This window comes from Bombina bombina, unplaced genomic scaffold, assembly GCF_027579735.1.
Source record: "Bombina bombina isolate aBomBom1 unplaced genomic scaffold, aBomBom1.pri scaffold_865, whole genome shotgun sequence".
Classification (NCBI taxonomy): Eukaryota; Metazoa; Chordata; class Amphibia; order Anura; family Bombinatoridae; genus Bombina; species Bombina bombina.
Genome location: NW_026512564.1, coordinates 1 through 9,284, shown reverse-complemented (window position 1 = coordinate 9,284; position 9,284 = coordinate 1).

Here is a 9,284-nt window from a genome sequence, read left to right as displayed (position 1 = left end):
AGATTGGAGTAAAACCCCTGCCCCTGTTCTGCTTTTGGAACTGGGCAGGTTACACCCATAGTATATAGGTCTTCTACACAGCGCAAGAACGCCTCTCTTTTTGTCTGGTTTACAGACAACCGTGAAAGATGAAATCTCCCCCTTGGAGGAGAATCTTTGAAATCTAGAAGATACCCCTGGGTCACGATTTCTAAAGCCCAGGAGTCCTGAACATCTCTTGCCCAAGCCTGAGCGAAGAGAGAAAGTCTGCCCCCTACAAGATCCGGTCCCGGATCGGGGGCAGCCCCTTCATGCTGTCTTGGGAGCAGCAGCGGGCTTCTTGGCCTGTTTACCTTTATTCCAGGTCTGGTTAGGTCTCCAGACTGACTTGGATTGAGAAAAATTCCCCTCCTGCTTTGTGGCAGGGGAGGAGGTAGAGGGACCACCTTTGAAGTTTCGAAAGGAACGAAAATTATTTTGTTTGGTCCTCATTCTATTTGTCTTATCCTGAGGAAGGGCATGGCCTTTTCCTCCAGTGATGTCAGAAATGATCTCCTTCAGTTCAGGCCCGAATAGGGTCTTACCCTTGAAAGGAATAGCTAATGGCTTAGATTTTGATGACACATCAGCAGACCAGGACTTAAGCCATAACGGTCTACGCGCTAAAATGGCAAAACCTGAATTCTTTGCCGCTAATTTAGCCAGTTGAAAAGCGGCATCCATAATAAAAGAATTAGCTAGCTTGAGAGCCCTAATTCTATCCTATCTAGAATATCATCTAATGGGGTCTCAACCTTAAGAGCTTCCTCCAGAGCCTCAAACCAAAAAGCAGCTGCAGTAGTTACAGGAACAATGCACGCTATAGGTTGCAGAAGAAAACCCTGATGAATAAATATTTTCTTTAGAAGACCCTCTAATTTTTTATCCATAGGATCTTTGAAAGCACAACTGTCCTCAAGAGGTATAGTTGTACGCTTAGCCAGGGTAGAAATAGCTCCCTCCACCTTAGGAACCGTCTACCACGAATCCCGAATGGTGTCAGATATGGGAAACATTTTCTTAAAAGCAGGAGGGGGAGAGAACGGAATGCCTAGTCTATCCCACTCCTTAGTAACAATGTCCGAAATCCTCTTAGGGACCGGAAAAACATTAGTGTAAGCAGGAACCTCTAGATATCTATCCATTTTACACAATTTCTCTGGTGGGATAACAATAGGGTCACAATCATCCAGAGTTGCTAAAACCTCCCTGAGCAACAAGCGGAGGTGTTCTAGCTAAAACTTAAAAGCCGTCATATCTGAGTCTGTTTGAGGGAACATCTTTCCTGAATCAGAAAGCTCTCCCTCAGACAGCAATTCCCTCACCCCCAACTCAGAACATTGTGAGGGTACATCGGAGATGGCTAATAAAGGGTCAGAGGGCTCAGCATTTACTCTCAAACCGGACCTACTGCGCTTCCCCTGTAACCCAGGCAGTTTAGATAATACCTCTGTGAGGGTAGTGTACATAACTGCGGCCATATCTTGCAGGGTGAAAGAATTAGACGCACTAGAAGTACTTGGCATCGCTTGTGCGGGCGTTAAAGGTTGTGACACTTGGGGAGAAGTAGATGGCATAACCTGATTCTCTTCTGACTGAGAATCATCCTGAGACATTATTTTATCAGCTGTTCTTTGCAATGTAAGGCACTTTCAGTACATGAGGGACACATTTTAAGTGGGAGTTCCACAATGGCTTCTAAACACATGGAACATTGGCTTTCCTCAATGTCAGACATGTTAAACAGGCTAGTAATGACCACAAACAGGCTTGAAAACACTTTATTTAGTGAAAAAATAATCTGAAAAAACGGTACTGCGCCTTTAAGAGAAAAAAAAGCATACAATTTTTTGAAAACAATAAAATTTTCCAATTTTATGCTAGAAGCATCCCAACTTTGCAGCTAAGTTTACCCCACAAGGAAAAGAATACTTAGTCCTCACCAGAAAAAAACGGAATACAATAAAACGTTTATTTCAATAAAAAACACCCTTGCGCCTACCTGCCCTCAGGGGTCTGAAAAAACGGATTAAACCTTCGATTTGGCCCAATACAGCTCACAAAGGCCTACCGGAGTTGGAGTTTGCTGCTTGCCTGAAAAAAACAACTGCGCAACTGAGGCGCGAAAATAGGCCCCGCCCATCTCACTCGATGTCTCACAGCCTAAAATAACCGCACCAGAGCGGTCTAAAACCTAGCCATGTGGGTTCATATACCCATAAATGAAGCCATGTGTACCCTTCTTAATAAAGCATAAAAACGTCACATCAAAAACGTTATCTGCACTCCCAGTCATGTAAACGTTTGCCCACAAACATTCTAACATCAGTGTCAACCATTTTTTATAGCCCATATATGCAAGCTCAGTAATACCCCTCTTATATATTTTAGGATTGCTGCTTATCCTTTCCCTTCTGGGGATACTGTCAGCCAATTCTGAAATAACACAGTCTCTCCAGAAAAAAAAACATAATTTATGTAAGAACTTACCTGATAAATTAATTTCTTTCATATTAGCAAGAGTCCATGAGCTAGTGACGTATGGGATATACATTCCTACCAGGAGGGGCAAAGTTTCCCAAACCTCAAAATGCCTACTAATACACCCCTCACCACACCCACAAAATCAGTTTAACGAATAGCCAAGAAGTGGGGTGATAAGAAAAAGTGCGAAAGCATTAAAAATAAGGAATTGGAATAGATTGTGCTTTATACAAAAAAATCATAACCACCACAAAAAAGGGGGGCGGGCCTCATGGACTCTTGCTAATATGAAAGAAATGAATTTATCAGGTAAGTTTCTTACATAAATTATGTTTTCTTTCATGTAATTAGCAAGAGTCCATGAGCTAGTGACGTAATGGGATAATGACTACCCAAGATGTCGGATCTTCCACGCAAGAGTCACTAGAGGAGGGGAGGGATAAAATAAAGACAGACAATTCCGCTGAAAATAATCCACACCCAAAATAAAGTTTAATTTTAAAAATATAAGCAGAAGATTCAAACTGAAACAGCTGCCTGAAGTACTTTTCAACAAAAAACAGCTTCAGAAGAAGAAAACACATCAAAATGGTAGAATTTAGTAAAAGTATGCAAAGAAGACCAAGTTGCAGCTTTGCAAATCTGATCAACCGAAGCTTCATTCTTAAATGTCCGAGGAGTAGAGACTGACCTAGTAGAATGAGCTGCAATCCTTTGAGGCGGAGTTTGTGCCCGACTCAACATAAGCATGATGAATCAAAGATTTCAACCAAGATGCCAAAGAAATGGCAGAAGCTTTCTGGCCTTTCTAGAACCCGAAAAGATGACAAAGTAGACTAAGAAGGTCTTTCGGAAAGTCTTAGTAGCTTCAACATAATATTTCAAAGCTCTAACAACATCCAAAGAATGCAATGATTTCTCCTTAGAATTCTTAGGATTAGGGCAATAATGAAGGAACCACAATTTCTCTACTAATGTTGTTGGAAATTCACAACCTTAGGTAAAAATTTAAAAGAAGTTTCGCAACACCGCCTTATCCTGATGAAAAATCAGAAAAAGGAGACTCACAAGAAAGAGCAGACAATTCAGAGACTCTTCTGGCAGAAGAGATGGCCAAAAGGAACAAAACTTTCCAAGAAAGTAATTTAATGTCCAATGAATGCATAGGTTCAAACGGGAGGAGCTTGAAGAGCCCCCAGAACCAAATTCAAACTCCAAGAGGAGAAATTGACTTAATGACAGGTTTTTATACGAACCAAGGCTTGTACAAAACAATGAATATCAGGAAGATTAGCAATCTTTCTGTGAAAAAGAACAGAAAGAGCAGAGATTTGACCTTTCAAGGAACTTGCGGACAAACCTTTATCTAAACCATCCTGAAGAAACTGTAAAAATTCTCAGAATTCTAAAAGAATGCCAGGAAAAATGATGAGAAAGACACCAGCAAATATAAGTCTTCCAGACTCTATAATATATCTCTCTAGATACAGATTTACGAGCCTGTAACATAGTATTAATCACAGAGTCAGAGAAACCTCTTTGACCAAGAATCAAGCGTTCAATCTCCATACCTTTAAATTTAAGGATTTGAGATCCTGATGGAAAAAAGGACCTTGCGACAGAAGGTCTGGTCTTAACGGAAGAGTTCACGGTTGGCAAGAGGCCATCCGGACAAGATCCGCATACCAAAACCTGTGAGGCCATGCTGGAGCTACCAGCAGAACAAACGAGCATTCCTTCAGAATCTTGGAGATTACTCTTGGAAGAAGAACTAGAGGCGGAAAGATATAGGCAGGATGATACTTCCAAGGAAGTGATAATGCATCCACTGCCTCCGCCTGAGGATCCCGGGATCTGGACAGATACCTGGGAAGTTTCTTGTTTAGATGAGAAGCCATCAGATCTATTTCTGGAAGTTCCCACATTTGAACAATCTGAAGAAATACCTCTGGGTGAAGAGACCATTCGCCCGGATGCAACGTTTGGCGACTGAGATAATCCGCTTCCCAATTGTCTATACCTGGAATATGAACCGCAGAGATTAGACAGGAGCTGGATTCCGCCCAAGCCAGAATTCGAGATACTTCTTTCATAGCCAGAGGACTGTGAGTCCCTCCTTGATGATTGATGTATGCCACAGTTGTGACATTGTCTGTCTGAAAACAAATGAACGATTCTCTCTTCAGAAGAGGCCAAGACTGAAGAGCTCTGAAAATTGCACGGCGTTCCAAAATATTGATCGGTATCTCACCTCCTGAGATTCCCAAACCCCTTGTGCCGTCAGAGACCCCCACACAGCTCCCCAACCTGTAAGACTTGCATCTGTTGAAATTACAGTCCAGGTCGGAAGAACAAAAGAAGCCCCCTGAACTAAACAATGGTGATCTGTCCACCACGTCAGAGAGTGTCATACAATCGGTTTTAAAGATATTAATTGAGATATCTTTGTGTAATCCCTGCACCATAGGTTCAGCATACAGAGCTGAAGAGGTTGCATGTGAAAACGAGCAAAGGGGATCGCGTCCGATGCAGCAGTCATAAGACCTAGAATTTCCATGCATAAGGCTACCGAAGGGAATGATTGTGACTGAAGGTTTCAACAAGCTGAAATCAATTTTAGACGTCTCTTGTCTGTCAAAGACAGAGTCATGGACACTGAATCTATCTGGAAACCCAAAAAGGTTACCCTTGTCTGAGGAATCAATGAACTTTTTAGTGAATTGATCCTCCAACCAGATCTTGAAGAAACAACAAAAGTCGATTCGTATGAAATTCTGCTAAATGTGAAGACTGAGCAAGTACCAAGATATCGTCCAAATAAGGAAATACCACAATACCCTGTTCTCTGATTACAGACAGAAGGGCACCGAGAACCTTTGTAAAAATTCTTGGAGCTGTTGCTAGGCCGAACGGCAGAGCCACAAACTGGTAATGCTTGTCCAGGAAAGAGAATCTCAGAAACTGATAGTGAGCTGGATGAATCGGAATATGCAGATATGCATCCTGTAAATCTATTGTAGACATATAATGCCCTTGCTGAACAAAAGGCAGGATAGTCCTTACAGTTACCATTTTGAATGTTGGTATCCTTACATAACGATATTTTTAGATCCAGAACTGGTCCGAAGGAATTCTCCTTCTTTGGTACAATGAAGAGATTCGAATAAAATCCCAGCCCCTGTTCCAGAACTGGAACTGGCATAATTACTCCAGCCAACTCTAGATCTGAAACACATTTCAGAAATGCTTGAGCTTTCGCTGGGTTTACTGGGACACGGGAAAGAAAAAATCTCTTTGCAGGACGTCTTATCTTGAAACCAATTCTGTACCCTTCTGAAATAATGTTCTGAATCCAAAGATTGTGAACAGAATTGATCCAAATTTCTTTGAAAAAACATAATCTGCCCCCTACCAGCTGAGCTGGAATGAGGGCCGCACCTTCATGTGGACTTAGAAGCTGGCTTTGCTTTTCTAGAAGCCTTGGATTTATTCCAGACTGGAGATGGTTTCCAAACTGAAACTGCTCCTGAGGATGAAGGATCAGGCTTTTGTTCTTTGTTGAAACGAAAGGAACGAAAACGATTATTAGCCCTGTTTTTACCCTTAGATTTTTTATCCTGTGGTAAAAAAGTTCCTTTCCCACCAGTAACAGTTGAGATAATAGAATCCAACTGAGAACCAAATAATTTATTACCCTTGAAAGAAAGGGAAAGTAGAGTCGATTTAGAAGACATATCAGCATTCCAAGTTTTAAGCCATAAAGCTCTTCTAGCTAAAATAGCTAGAGACATAAACCTGACATCAACTCTGATAATATCAAAAATGGCATCACAGATAAAATTATTAGCATGTTGAAGAAGAATAATAATGTTATGAGAATCATGATCTGTTACTTGTTGCGCTAAAGTTTCCAACCAAAATGTTGAAGCTGCAGCAACATCCGCCAAAGATATAGCAGGTCTAAGAAGATTACCTGAACACAAATAAGCTTTTCTTAGAAAGGATTCAATTTTCCTATCTAAAGGATCCTTAAAGGAAGTACCATATGCCGTAGGAATAGTAGTACGTTTAGCAAGGGTAGAGATAGCCCCATCAACTTTAGGGATTTTGTCCCAAAACTCTAATCTGTCAGACGGCACAGGATATAATTGCTTAAAACGTTTAGAAGGAGTAAATGAATTACCCAAATTATTCCATTCCCTGGAAATTACTTCAGAAATAGCACCAGGAACAGGAAAAACTTCTGGAATAACTACAGGAGATTTAAAGACCTTGTCTAAACGTTTAGATTTAGTATCAAGAGGACCAGAATCCTCAATTTCTAATGCAATTAGGACTTCTTTAAGTAAAGAACGAATAAATTCCATTTTAAATAAATATGAAGATTTATCAGCATCAACCTCTGAAACAGAATCCTCTGAACCAGAAGAATCATTAGAATCAGAATGATGATGTCCATTTAAAAATGAATCTGGATAAAGAGAAGTTTTAAAAGACTTTTTATGTTTACTAGAAGGAGGAATAACAGACATAGCCTTCTTAATGGATTCAGAAACAAAATCTCTTATGTTATCAGGAACACTCTGAACATTAGATGTTGATGGAACTGCAACAGGTAATGGTATTTTACTAAAGGAAATATTTTCTGCATTAACAAGTTTGTCATGACATTTAATACAAACAACAGCTGGAGGAACAGCTACCAAAAGTTTACAGCAGATACACTTAGCTTTGGTAGTTCCAGCACCAGGCAGCGATTTTCCTGAAGTATCTTCTGACTCAGATGCAACATGAAACATCTTACAATATGTAAGAGAAAAAACAACATATAAAGCAAAATTGATCAAATTCCTTAAATGACAGTTTCAGGAATGGGAAAAAAAGGCCAAAGAACAAGCTTCTAGCAACCAGAAGCAATGAAAAATGAGACTTAAATAATGTGGAGACAAAAGCGACGCCCATATTTTTTTAACGCCAAATAAGACGCCCACATTATTTGGCGCCTAAATGCGTCTGGCACCAAAAATGACGCCACATCCGGAACGCCGACATTTTTGGCGCAAAAGAACGTCAAAAAATGACGCAACTTCCGGCGACACGTATGACGCCGGAAACAGAAAAGATTTTTTGCGCCAAAAAAGTCTGCGCCAAGAATGACGCAATAAAATGAAGCATTTTCAGCCCCCGCGAGCCTAACAGCCCACAGGGAAAAAGTCAAATTTTTTTAAGGTAAGAAAAAATTATTGATTCAAATGCATTATCCCAAATATGAAACTGACTGTCTGAAAATAAGGAATGTTGAACATCCTGAGTCAAGGCAAATAAATGTTTGAATACATATATTTAGAACTTTATAAAAAAGCGCCCAACCATAGCTTAGAGTGTCACAGAAAATAAGACTTACTCACCCCAGGACACTCGTCTACATGTTGTAGAAAGCCAAACCAGTACTGAAACGAAAATCAGCAGAGGTAATGGTATATATATAAGAGTATATCGTTGATCTGAAAAGGGAGGTAAGAGATGAATCTCTACGACCGATAACAGAGAACCTATGAAATAGACCCCGTAGAAGGAGATCATTGCATTCAAATAGGCAATACTCTCCTCACATCCCTCTGACATTCACTGCACGCTGAGAGGAAAATCGGGCTCCAACCTGCTGCGGAGCGCATATCAACGTAGAATCTAGAACAAACTTACTTCACCACCTCCATAGGAGGCAAAGTTTGTAAAACTGATTTGTGGGTGTGGTGAGGGGTGTATTTATAGGCATTTTGAGGTTTGGGAAACTTTGCCCCTCCTGGTAGGAATGTATATCCCATACGTCACTAGCTCATGGACTCTTGCTAATTACATGAAAGAAATGACTGAACATACCTCACTGCTTATAGCATGAAAAACGTTCCTCACACTGAAGTTTCTTAAGTACTCCTCAGCCATTCTGTGGGAACTGCTCTGAATCGTAGTAACAACTGCTAAGATCATCAGCCTCCAGACAGAAGTCTTCATCCATCTGCTGCCTGAGAGTAAATAGTACACACCGGTACCATTTAAAATAAAAAACTCTTGCTTGGAGAAAATAAAAACTAACATTTTATCACCTCTTCCACTTTACCCTTCCTAGTACTTAGAGTAGGCAAAGAGAATGACTGGGGGGTGGAGTCAAGGGAGGAGCTATATAGACAGCTCTGCTGTGGTGCTCTTTGCCACTTCCTGTTAGCAGGAGGATAATATCCCACAAGTAAAGGATGAATCCGTGGACTCGTATCTTATAGAAGAAAAACTGGACTCCCTCAGGCCAGTTATAATGATATGATAATGACAGCCCTTAGCCAGCAAACCGCATCTCCCAGCATCTAGCCCACACTGAATATACCTAAATGATATCCTTAGACATATTTAGCAATCAATATAAAGGGAATTCCAGGTACACCATTACTATTCATATAGTGCATACTGCTTACCCCTCCCCAGTTAGGGATTTTGTCAGTCTGTTCTGATGTTTCAAGTCTCCCCAGAAACAAATGACTGAACATACCTCAATGCTTCTTGTAGCATGACACGGTTCTCCACACTGAAGATATTTCTCTTACAGTACCTTCAACTGCTCTGTGGAAACCAGCAGGATCTTAGGTAATGTTTGCTAAGATTATCAACATCAGGGCAGAAAAATAAAATGTCTCCACTCTCTTAGGGATTAAGTGACTGATGATTTCTCCTTGAGAAAAATACTACTCACTGGCACCATTTTAAAATAAAAACTTCTTGATTGAAGAATC